Source organism: Quercus lobata, unplaced genomic scaffold, assembly GCF_001633185.2.
Source record: "Quercus lobata isolate SW786 unplaced genomic scaffold, ValleyOak3.0 Primary Assembly Scq3eQI_53, whole genome shotgun sequence".
In the NCBI taxonomy this organism is placed as follows: domain Eukaryota; kingdom Viridiplantae; phylum Streptophyta; class Magnoliopsida; order Fagales; family Fagaceae; genus Quercus; species Quercus lobata.
In genome coordinates this window covers 820765-832982 of record NW_022154704.1, presented here as the reverse complement: position 1 = coordinate 832982, position 12218 = coordinate 820765, and the positions used below count along the sequence as shown (strand labels likewise).

Here is a 12218-nt window from a genome sequence, read left to right as displayed (position 1 = left end):
ATGTGAAGTTTTAATAATGTAATGATAGGTTACAGGTTAATATCAACGCCATGAAAATAATAAAAACAGAAAATAAGTTTTAGTGACAAATTTTTTCGTCACAAATATGGCAACAAAAAATTGTTTTAGTGACGAAATATTTCGTCACTAAATGCAGCTGAATTTCGTAAGAAATGGTTTTAGTGACGAAAATTTTCGTCACTATATGTGTCTGAATTTTCTTAAAAATAGTTTTAGCGACGAATTTTTTCGTCACTAAATGTACCCGAAAATAGTTTTAGTGACGAAATATTTCGTCACTAAATATGATTTAATATACTGAAATGGTTTTAGTGATGAAATATTTTCGTCACTAAATATTGTTTTTAGCGAGGAAAACATTTCGTCGCTAAAAGTTTTTTTTTTTTTTAAAAAACAAAACGGACTTTTATTGACGAAAATTTTTGTCGCCAGGACTTTTAGCGACGGGGCTACAGCGACGAAATGAATTTCGTAACTAAAAGTCCAATTTCGTCACTAAAGGTTCTTAGTGACGAAAAACAGGACTTTTAGTGACGAATTTTTTCGTCACTAAATATACATTTTCTTGTAGTGATTAATCTCATGAAAAATTGAATTGCCTTTGGAGGCTACAATGCATTTAAATAGAAAAAAGAAAACTTAGGGTGGCTATAAAACCTAAGACGACTAGGAAACCCTAGGGTGGTTAGGAAAGCGTATAAAACTCTAATTTGACTCAACAACATTAAAATGACCTAAAAATAAGAAAAAATAAATACCCTAAACCTAAAATAATGAAAATTACATAAAAATACCAAAATTAATAAATTACAAAAGTTAAATAGTAAATTCTGACCTACATTAGAAAAGTGAAGAAAAGGTTGGTGTTTTAAAAAGTGGAGGAAATAATAATAACAATTGGAAAAAAAATAATGAAAAAAATAATATTTAACTTAAATGGATTTTAAGATAAAGAATTGGATGTGTGTGTTTAATTAAGTAGTTAGCTAAAATATAATAGAAATTTTGCACAAGTCAATCTAAATGCTCTTGTTCCTTTATTCACTTGGCTGATCTCAAAAGTAAGGTTTTCAAACCCGGACGGTTCAAAGAAGTATAAAAGAGAAAGGTTTAAGGTTTTTGAGGTCAGATTAAGGTCGAACCATAATAATGTCATAATTAATTTAATAATTATTTAAAATATGTATTTATCATATTAAATTAGTAGAAATATAAAAATTGACTAAAATAGTCCACATAAATATAAAGATCTATCTTTCAAATATATTTTTCATATCATAACTTTCATAAGAAAAATAAGAAATAATAATTCCTAAGCAAACACAAATTGGTTTTGAGTTTTTTTAGTGAGAGATGAAATATTTCAATATAAATCAATATCGATGTACCATTCCAAATATATATATATATATATATATATATGTGCGTGTGTGTGTGTATGTGTGCGTGTGTGTGTCTATATTTTGTTAGAGCGCAATATTTTTTTTATGCAAGCTTATGTCTAAATTATCTTAAGCCATACCTAAGCTCATTTGATAATCTCATAATCTGTTTTTATGAAACCCAATAAAAAGGTTAATAGAGACAATAAATAGTCAAGTATTTTTCGCATGAAAACTAAAAAGAAAAAGTGAAGCTTCAAGCCTTCAACAATGGCGGACATTGGTGACCGCTTATTTGAATCTAATAGCACAAAATCAAAACTCAAGAAAATGTTAACTACTTGACAGTAGACATTAAGCAAACCAGAGAGAGAAGAAAAATACGAAGAAAGTAAGAAACAACAGAGAGAGAGAGAAAGAGAAAGAGAGAGAGAGAGAGAGAGAGAGAGAGAGAAGAAGAAGAAGAAGAAGAAGAAGAAGAAGAAGACGACGACACAGCAGAAATAACGACAAAGAGGGAGACAAAGAAGAAGAAGTGGTTGAAGTTTCAAAAATTGCCACAAGGTGTTGTAACTCTAAGCCAAGTATAGGTTTTTTATTTTTTTTAAGCTCTAATCTAAACCATTAGAACCGTCCATGGTTCTCAAACCTGAGCAGTTCAACCTTGGTTCATAAGGTTCATTGACTTTTTTACATGGCCAGTTTTTGAGATTAAAAAACCTCTTTAGTGAGCAATTCACGGTTATTCGGGCTGGACCATACAGTTCAGGTTCGAGTTTCAAAACCATTTCCAATAGAGCTCCCATTGGATTTATTTTTTTGGTAACTGCTGACATTTGAATTTGGACAGGGAATGGAATATTAAATTTAATAAAATTAGTCAAATGACAATAGCCAAAGTATTGTATATTAGCAAAGATTTTGTACCTCAATTAGCACCTCTAAGTGTTTTTAACGGAGACATCAAAGATATAAATTTGTCAACCCTCAATTATCAATGTATCTCAAAGGATTTTATATTAAATTATTGATCAATGGTGTTAAAACATTGACCAAGATAATCTTCTAAGTGATTTTGGTCCTTGAAATTTCAAGCAAGCACCATTGTATACTAGTATGTAACCCATGCAAACGTATAGATGCATTTAAAATTAAACAAATTTTTTATTATAAAAATATAAATAATTAGTCAATTTTTTAAAAAAGAAAATGTAATTAGTTACATATTAAAATTTTTACCCAAATCTAATACTACTTATGATCATTTTTTTTTAAATTTTTTTTTAATAAGATAGAATGTGTGGTGATTTTTATTGAGTATATGTGCTTTTTTTTAAAAAAAAATTTATAGTTCATTAATATTATATTCTTAGTATTTTGCACTCATTAACTCACTTGACACAAAAATTAAAAAACTTAAATAGATAATTATGATATGGTTATCACATAAATTTAGACATCTGGCACAAAATTAGATTCCAATTTTAAATTTAATTGAACTTTCTCTATATTTTATCTATCTATCTATCTATCTATATATATATATATATATATTGGGATCTTTTATATTATTAATATTTTAATAACTCTAGTTTTCACAAAAGAAAAAAAGTTTGATAACCCTAGAAAGTGTTGACTAGGAAAGCCAACCCAAAATAAATAAAAACTAGCTCAATAGTTTAAAACTTGGCCCAAAATAAAGGGAAAAATTAGTTTGGGCTGGGTAGGAAAAGCCCAAAATTTGAAAAATATATAAACTTCAAGCTATTCAAATTGCATCAAATACACTGCACCGCACATATAACCGCAAAAATGAGTTGTGGTGTGGTTATAGTTTTGACTAAACTCTAAACCACACTACACCGCACCGCATATGTGACCGCGTGCGGTGCAATTATTTATTATTTATTTTTTTTGAGAAAGTTTCAACCTATGACGTCCGCTCTTGATAATAACTCTTTATTATCAGACTAAGACATCAATCAGTTTTTAATGTAGGCGGGGATTAAACCCCAGATCTCTTATACAACCATCAGAGACTTTACCAGCTGAGCTAATTGGAACCCACCATGCGGTGCAGTTATTGTTTTAGGTAAACTGCACTGCAAAGTGTGGTACTAAAAATAGCCTAATACCACATATATTGTATCGTGAACACCCCTAGTTGAGACCATCACTTAACGTTCTACCGTCCTACTCATGGGTTGCCAAAAACTCAGCGGTTCATGATAAGTTCAGAAAAATCCTCCCTTTGGTGTCCATCCAATTGTGAAGGTAGACACCTTTTAATTGAGAACAATTGACCATTTTCATGAGAAATTAAGAACTTGAGCCATTATGATTTTGTATACAAACTAAAGATTACCTCTGTTAGGTTCTAAAGTTTAGGACTTTATGTATTTAGAACTCTAATGTGTATTGTTGGCAAACCATAATCAAAACAATGTGTTTAGAAGTGTTTAAAGCTAACTCAAAGTTGTGTGTCAATGTAAAGTTGGAATCGAGTTAAAGCAGGAAGTACTGTGGCTTTCGGCCTGGCTTGATCGATCGAAGCTTAGGCTCGACCGATCGAAACTCGGGCAGAATGCTTTTCTGCAGATTCGTCCAACTCAGCCCTATTTGTTTTAAAACGTTTTTAGGGTTTCTTATTTGTCCTAAGTATAAAAGGCAAATCCTAGCCACGTTTTTGTGTTGCTCATATTGCAGTTTGTGTAAATCTCTTGTGAGATCTAGAGGAGCTTTCCTTTACACAAACTTAGGGTTTTCAAGGAGGAGATATTTTCTACACCTTGATGATCAATTCAGTTGCTGCCATTAAAGTTTAAAGAATACACAAGCGGGTGTGCTTGTAGCTGGTGGGAATCCAAGAAAGAAGGAGTCCGTGGATTCGGAGCTTGCACGTGATCGTGTCAGTAAGTTCTACTGGTTGGTAGCAATAAGAAGTCGAGCGTGGAGGCTTGTAAGTCTTATTGTATGAACTTCGATTCTTTCAAGATAGTGGATTCAAGTTTACCTTGAGAATAGCTAGGTCAAATCCTCCCCATGTTTTTACCGGTTTGGTTTCCTGGGTGATCATATCTTGTGTTATTTATTTTTCGCTGCTTTGCATGATTTGATCTTTTATATTGTGATAACCTAGACTTGTTTAATTGGACTAAGTAACAACTTGGCTAATTACCTAGGTTTAATCAATTGTTTAAGGGGTCTAAAAACTATCAACCTCGAAGTTTGTAATACTCCACTAATTTGCTCATTGGTGTTTATTAGGTAGATTTGTACTATATAAGGATCATGAGTATATCTAATTGTAATACTGATATTACGCTAATTTGCACATTGAATATTTATTAGAAAGATTTGAACTTACAAAATGCTTACGAGTATACTCAATTGTAACTTGACTTAGGTGATGATATCAATTAAAATTTAACATTGCTATGGGCACGAATTGAAATTTTCAATAATTTTTTTCAGATGTAAATTAATTTTTTTTGTTCAAATGTAACCATGCCGAGATACAAATTCTTAACTTTTTGTTACGACAAAACACTGTTCCTGTAGTATTTACCCACTATTTGGCGAGTGAAAAAATTTGAATCAATAAACATAAAAACTAGCTGAAGAGAATAATAAATACTACAAATTTTCAATAATATGGGCATGAATTGAAAGTTATTAAATTTTCCTATAATACTTATCACACAACTCCTTTTTTAATTGTCAATTCAATGAGTTTGGATTATGAAGTGCGTTCTAGAACAATTGACACCACCTTATATTTTCACAAGATTTCATAACATAATTATAATAATTAATCTGCTTAATAGTACAACCTAGCTAGATTGAGAACTTTATTTATGCATCTAAAAATATGTAAAAGAAAACAAAAAAACCCATTTCCTAACTTCACTGGTGTTTATGAAAATGTCTTGTGAGGTGTGATACTATCTATCTCAAAACTTGAACATGTTAACCCAGTCCCAGTCCCAGTACCATCCGATGTCATCCCGTGTTCATTGTGAACATTAGTAGCTCAAAGACCATCATTTGTAACATCAATACAAAATGATAATGTATCCAAGTAAATATGCTCACCACCAGTATTGATACTCTCTTTCTCAGCGTCCGCGTTCTCTTGCAGCTCCAACGCCAATTTGAGCTTTTCCATCACATCACCCATTGTGGGCCGTTGGATGCCTTGATCACGCGTGCAACTCTCTGCAATCTGCATGAACACTTTGAAAACACAGTGGAGCTATCTTCCCCTTCAAATATGGATCAATGATTTCATTGATTGTCCCTCTCTCAATGCACTTTCGAGCCCAATGGGCTAGGTTCCATTCTTCTTCCTCTAGTTTTTGATTTAGTGCCTTCGGGCACATAATACCTCCAACAACACCACACCAAATGAGTACACATCAGACTTGTCTGAAAGCTTTTGACAACGTGCGTATTCGGGATCCAAATAGCCCCAGGTACCTTTAACCATGGTACTAACTGCAGTATTATTTTGATCCATTTTAGACAATCCAAAATCGGAAACCTTGGCAATCTATTTGTCGTCCAATAGAATGTTGGTGGTCTTCACATCTCGATGGATAATAGTATGCTTCACACCTCTATGAAGGTAGTCTAATCCACGTGCGGCTCCAATGCATATGTCGAGCCGCTTTTTCCATGGGAGTGTGTCATTGTTTGTGTCATAAAGGTGTTCACGGAGAGTTCCATTAGTCATGTAATCATAGACAATAATCATCTCACCATTCTCGTTGCAATATCCGATAAGAGAGACGAGATGAACGTATCGGAGCTGAGAGAGCATCTCAATCTCAGTTCGGAACTCGTGGGCACCTTGTTGCGACTCAGGGTTTAAGCGCTTGATTGCGACGGTCATGGTTTCCTCATCATCAATTTGACCCTTATATACGTTGCCAAAGCCACCTTTTCCTATAATCAAATCTTCATGCAAGTTGTTGGTTGCAATTTTGATGTCGGCAAGTGAAAAGTGATGCCACTGTTCTTTCCTCAGTGAGGATGTATTTTTCCCTGTTTGCTTTCCTCTGTACGTGTTGTGCCTCAGCCAGCACAAGCACCAGCACCTTGATAGTGGATAGTAAGAAACATAGCGTTTCGACTTCTTTAGTTTCCAAAAAAACCATGCAACCCATAAGAAAGAGTACGACCAAGGAACCGGTACCAATTCCAATGGCAATGATTGTTCTTTTAACAGCCGTTACTGGGCTATTAACCCCCAATTCAAGATCGGGTTTAGTAAGACTGCCATCACGATTGCTCAATTTGAACACTTCTATCCCGTTTAAAATGGCATCTTGGAAAGTAGAGTCTGACATAGGGTGTAGATCAATGGAGAGAATATGCTGCTTCTCCCCATCAAGTCCCTTCTTTCGGACCATTACTACGTAGTCTTTGTAAAAAGGCATATATTTATTCTCATCAGTCCACAACAATACATCAGCACTTTCTTCAGCAAGCTGATAGTCTATATAGATAGTAAACCGCCTTTCGCCAACGTAGCGTACATCTCGGTCAATTTCACAGAAATGGAGCCTCACCAGGTAATTGAATCCCGAATCAACAGGTACTCCCCAGGTCATATTAGACTGCGTGTTCCTGAATGGATCCATTGTCCTTGCAGACTGATAGACTCCATCTGGTGCAGCGTAATTTATTATTTTCAAGTATTTGGGTATGAAAGTTGAATTATGAGGAATTGCGCCACTACTATTGAAATAATTAACATCCGGGTTCCACACTCTAAAGAAACCAGTGTCTTCTGTTGGTGAAACCAAACTCCCGCCCACGTTTAATCGAAAAACCTTCTCGAGTGCCATGTTGTAGTTTATGTAGAACAGAGGACCTTGGCCGACATAAACAGGGACTTTCTCATCACTTCGATCTTCTCGACTGTAGTACAGGTCTTTAGGCAAGGACACAATCTCAATTCCATTAATGAAAGCATAAAAATTCATAGAAGTGGTTGAAAAAGGAATGAAGGTTAAATTTAATTTTTGATTCTCTTCGACGTTGATGCAGAACTCTTTTACAATCTGTTTTTGAAAAGAATCAGCATAGATAGCGGAAGCAGTGAAGTTTCTAAGTAAGGTGAACGAACCTGCTTTGACAGTGAAAAAGGCAATAGACCCCTCAAAACCTGAGTAAAAAGAAGGGTAAAAGTGCAAACGAACGAATTTCGGGCCAACAGTGACCGGAAATATGTACGTGAATTGAGAATAAGATATACGTGCAGTGGTGTAGGGGGCTAGAGTGGCGATTCCTTCTGAGGCTTGAGAGTTATTAGATTTGAGATTAAGTTCTTCTTTGGGAAAGAACTTGGACTGAAAGTCCCCAGTCCAGTCGCGCCCATACATATCCTTGGATTTGCCCGAAGTGGCACTGCCACAGTCGAGGGTAATATCTTCAACAGGGACATAACGAGTAGGGGTTGAAGAAGCTAGTGTGATATGATAAAGAAGGAAGAATAAGCAGAATACGGAAACGATATGTGTGAGCTTCGAGAGGTTCCTCATGGTGGGAGCAATAGAGATCATTCACCGCAACCAATTGAGGAAAATAAAACAAAAGTCAGAGCAAAAGCTCCTACTGTTCCAACAAGATTAATGTACACGAACCTATTTGTTGGGACCACAGTTTGACTCTCTACGACTACTTTAAAAACAGGTTTGCTTGGTGTGATGTCGAAAGTTACAAAAATATTTGAGTGTATCTTCTTCATCACCAATTAATTTTGAGGTTGAATGGTATAGTTCACGATTCCACAAATAGTATCGGAGCCAAGGTAATGGGTTTGAGTCACGGAAGTGTCATTATGAGGCGGGGATTGTTGGGGGACCACAATTTGACACCCTATAACAGTGTGTCTTCCTCATCACCAATTAGTTTTGAGCTGAAATGACATACACAGTTCACGGTCCAACACTATTATTAAATTATTTGATCAAGCTGCACACTTTTTTTTTTCCAAAGTGATTTTTGGAGAGGAGGTGAGCGTAGGGCTCGATAGTTGACAAGTTGTTCATGGGGGTACTCTAGCTAGTTTACAAATCCAATTTGATGAAGCGTGACTTCGTCAGCTTAATTGAGCGTGTCCAGATGGATCCAAACTCTCACCTGGATACCTGCATAAATGAAATAACTGCTCCTTTCAAGGTGGTCATCGATGTGGTGTCTATCACAATGTCTCCAATGCCCAGGTCAGAATAGGAAAATGCTTTGTAAAATGAAACCAAATAGCAGGATAAAAATGAGTATTTCTTAGAGTGTCTATGTACCTTGTGTTGGCAATGTGAGGGTTTTATATATGTTGCATTGGATTCTAGCCGTTGTGGTTGTTAATGCCTTTCTTGGTAATGCCTCTTGCCTAGTAATGGGGGCTTTAATAGGCTCCCAACGGCCTGCATGGCTGGCTTTGTAACTGCCCAAGTCATTTATTAACTATATTGAATGATTTCCATCTCCTCGTCAGTGGTGATTTGTTTCTTTGTCTGTCAAGATGACTTCGTCATGATCAGTGGCTTCGTCAGGAGATGTAGTCTCACCAATTCCATCAGTTGCCCCCAGGTTCTGTGGTCGTCATGGTGTCATGACGACCATAGAAGATGAAAAGTTTTCCTGAGCTGTCCATGACTCTTGGGGTTTCGCTTCGAATTAAATTCATAGTGGCGGTGCTACACGCGGTGTGGCCACATGGCGCGTGCTGATAGGTGGAGTTAATTGCATGACCCTTGGGTTTCCCATTGTTTTTCAGTTTTCTTGGGCCTTGGTGTTTTTTTTTTTTTTACTTTCCTCTCCTTCACTTTTCCCCATTTCTTTAATCATTTGCTCTGAGTTTCTTCTTTCCCATTCATTCTTGCCACCGTTCCAACCCTGTTCCGGCAATATTCTTTGGATTTTTCTTCGATTGAGTTGCTCATTCTTCAAGGTATGTTCCTCTTTTCTTCTTCTTCTATTTCCTTTTTCTTTATAATTTGTTATGAGTTCCTGATTTTTCTTTGCTCTTTTCTTTGTTGTGGTTGTTTTTGGTTTTTGGGCTTTTAGGATTCATTTCCTTCTTAGTTTTTCATGGTCAGTGACTCTGAGGTTAGGGTAGCTTGCCCCTCAGTCTCTTTCTTTTTTGCTCGCTTAGGGGCTGTTTTAGGTGTTTCTGGTGACTTTCTTCCCTTGGTTGGGGATTTTATTTTTTAGGGTTATGGGTTGAGTGTGGTTTTAGGAGAGCTATCCCCAATACTAGGCCAATCGCTTGCTTGGTTTGAGGGTGAGACAAAGAGGATGTCAGAGGTGAGATCTAGTGAGCTCAAGATTGGATTGTCGTCTAGCGGTGGCCCAGCAAAGGGTGATACAGCCATCTCTATCCCTCGTACGATTAGGGATTTTTATGCCCTCGAGGAGGTGTGGGGGCTGGACGTTGATATCGTGGGTAGATTCAAAGATAGGTTTCAATTTCCAAAACGGGTTCGTGTTCATCGGCCCATAGTGAGGATCAGGCCTGCCACTTCTTCCCTGGTGAGGTATGCTTCTATGAGGCTGCCTTCACTTGTGGGCTTAGGCTTCCCGTTCATCCGTTTATGATGGAGCTTTTAGGCCACTTTGGTATTGCTCCTGGGCAGCTTATGCCCAATTCATGAAGGATAGTGGTCAACTATATGGAAATATGGTTGGCCGCTAATGGGGATACTTATGCCCTCAAGAAGGTGTGGCGGCTGGACGTTGATATCGTGGGTAGATTCAAAGATAGGTTTCAATTTCCAAAACGGGTTCGTGTTCATCGGCCCATAGTGAGGATCAAGCCTGACACTTCTTCCTTGGTGAGGTATGCTTCTACGAGGCTGCCTTCACTTATGGGCTTAGGCTTCCCGTTCATCCGTTTATGATGGAGCTTTTAGGCCACTTTGGTATTGCTCCTGGGTAGCTTATGCCCAATTCATGAAGGATAGTGGTCAACTGTATGGAAATATGGTTGGCCGCTAATGGGGATACGATTAAGGTAAGTGAACTCGTCCATCTTTATCATTTGAAGGAGCCAAAAGAGTATGGGTATTATGAGTTAGTACCTTGGGCGAAGAGACCTAGGATTATCAGGGGTTTACCTTCGTCCTTCAGGTATTAGAAATCCTGTTTCTTCTTAGTGTCTGGGACTGAAACCCCCTCTAGCGAGGCTTGGGGTGATATCCCGAGGTTGCTCCGTCGGTGGGGAACCTCGAACTTAGGTGCGTCAATATTTCTCATCATCTGTTGATTTTCGTTCTGTTTATATGGCCGTCACTAACCCTTTTAGTTGTTTCATTGGCAGTTAAGAGACAACCTAAGATAAAAAGCAAGTACCAGGATCGTGCTGAAAAGGCGATAGAGTATGCCAAGACGATCGAAAGTTGGGACGACCTTGTAGATCCGCAGACCCTTGCGTTCTATTGCCTAGGACCGAACCCATCTCCCTACGTCTGACGCAACATAGATATTGAAGGAAAAAAGAGTAAGTGTTGGGCTCGTTAGTATTGACTCCTCTGTACATACTTGGATAAGTATTAACAAACGTTTTCTTCTTACAGAAATGACAACGAAGTTCAACAAGGACATGTATGCCCAGATGAGGAGCAAGAAGGACGAGCCTTTGTCCGCTATTGGGGCTAAGTCTGTTCGTGTAACGGAGAGAGGGGCCCCTATACTTGTAGCACTTTCGTCCACTCCAACTCTTGGGATGACAGGGACAGCATCGTCGACCGCCTCGGTTGAGGAGCTTACTCCTAGGCATAAGAGGCCAAGGACTGGGGATAAAAAAAAAGAGAAGGTTGACTCTCGGTCTTCCAGCGTCTGGAACGATGCTAGGGTTGCCTTGTCGTGTGCTTAAGACGTTTTTGGTGCTGATGACATGAAAGTATTCTCGGGGGTGTTTGCCAGTGAAGCCGTGGGGCGTCACCTCTATAAGCTCGTCCAGGTACCTATGGAAACTCATATGCTTTGCTCGTCTCTCTCTCTCATTTTTTTTTCACTTTTTTACTTTCTCAAGTGCTAGGAGAGAGTCTCCATCTCACTTCGGAGTACCTGGCTTAGGAAGCCAAGGTCGAGGCTACGCTGTCCCATGTGACGACCTTGGAGGCAGAAAATTCGAAATTGAAGAAAGAGCTGATAGCCGTTATGAATGAAGCCAACCTGGCCAAGGAAAAGGTCAAGACTTTGACTGACGAGCTTAGAACTGAGCGGCAGTTGACTTTGGAGAAAGACGAACGGCTTAGAGTCGCCACGGAGAAAATCAAAGGCATTGCTGCCAAGGCCGTCGAGGGCTTCCAACAAACTGAAGAGTACGACACTGTACTCTTCAGTTAGTACTTCAAGGGGTTCAAGCTTTTGAGGAGATACTTCATCAAGCACCCCTCTGGAGTAGACTTGGAGAAACTAGACTTGGAGGAGGTAGATAAGGAGATGGCTGCTGACGAGGCTGCCTAATCTTGGCTAATGAAAATGATGCCTCCGAGAATGCCCCTGCTAATGACGATCTTGTCATGTTTATGGCTTCGTCAATAACTTACATCCGTCAAGACAGAATCTTGTTATTTAGCCATTTTTGGTTTTACAGCTAACTAGACCTGCTTGCATGAAGACATTAGCTGAATAATTCTTTTATTAATTTCAGGAATGAATTCAATTACTTGTTACATCTATTGGTGATACTTCTTCAAGTGCTCAATGTTCCATGGCCGCGGGAGCCTTTGTCCGTCTAGGGTTTCCAGGTGATAATTGTCTTGCCTAGAGTAGTGGACGACTTGGTAGGATCCTTCCCAT

At 38.0% G+C, this 12218-nt stretch overlaps 1 pseudogene; it reads right to left on the bottom strand.

The window, feature by feature from the left end:
* Positions 1-5436: 5436 nt before the first annotated feature.
* Positions 5437-7951, bottom strand: LOC115972836 (annotated as a pseudogene).
* Between the last annotated feature and the right edge of the window lie 4267 nt (positions 7952-12218).